We start from the raw sequence: 667 nt of genomic DNA on the forward strand, positions 1-667 counted from the left end.
TGGCCAAGAATAAAGAAGGGCACCAAATCTTTATAGTAGGCAGTGGCACAGGACTGGCTCACCCAGTTCCCATAATAAGGAAGGTTCAGTGCTATGATATGGAAGGTCCATAAATTTTTTAAAAAAACACCTTTGGAAGCCACCCCCACATGTCACAAGTGACATTCCACCCCTATTTAGAAAAACTGCATTTTGTGTGTGTGTTTTTGGTAGCTGCAGAATCAATACACCAGAGGGAACATAAGAGACGCCAATGTTGGATCAGGCCAAAGGCCCATCCAGTCCAACACTCTGTGTCACACAGTGGCCAGAAATACCAGTGCCATCAGGAGGTCCAGCAGTGGGGCCAGGACATTAGAAGCCCTCCCACTGTTGACCCCCCCCAAGCACCAAGGAGACAGAGCATCATTTGCCCCAGAGTCCCTATCTATACCTTGTGGCTAATAGCCACTGATGGACCTCTGCTCCATATGCTTATCTAATTCCCTCTTGAAGCCGTCCATGCTTGTAGCCGCCGCCACCTCCTGTGGCAGTGAATTCCATGTGTTAATCACTCTTTGGGTGAAGAAGTACTTCTTCTCTCCTACCTTCTACGTAGGGTTACCAGGGGTCCAGTATTGATCTGGACATTCTGGTATTTTTAATTTATGGAAGGTCCATAATTTTT

This window comes from Gekko japonicus, unplaced genomic scaffold, assembly GCF_001447785.1.
Source record: "Gekko japonicus isolate JY-2015 unplaced genomic scaffold, Gekko_japonicus_V1.1 scaffold1270, whole genome shotgun sequence".
Taxonomy (NCBI): Eukaryota; Metazoa; Chordata; class Lepidosauria; order Squamata; family Gekkonidae; genus Gekko; species Gekko japonicus.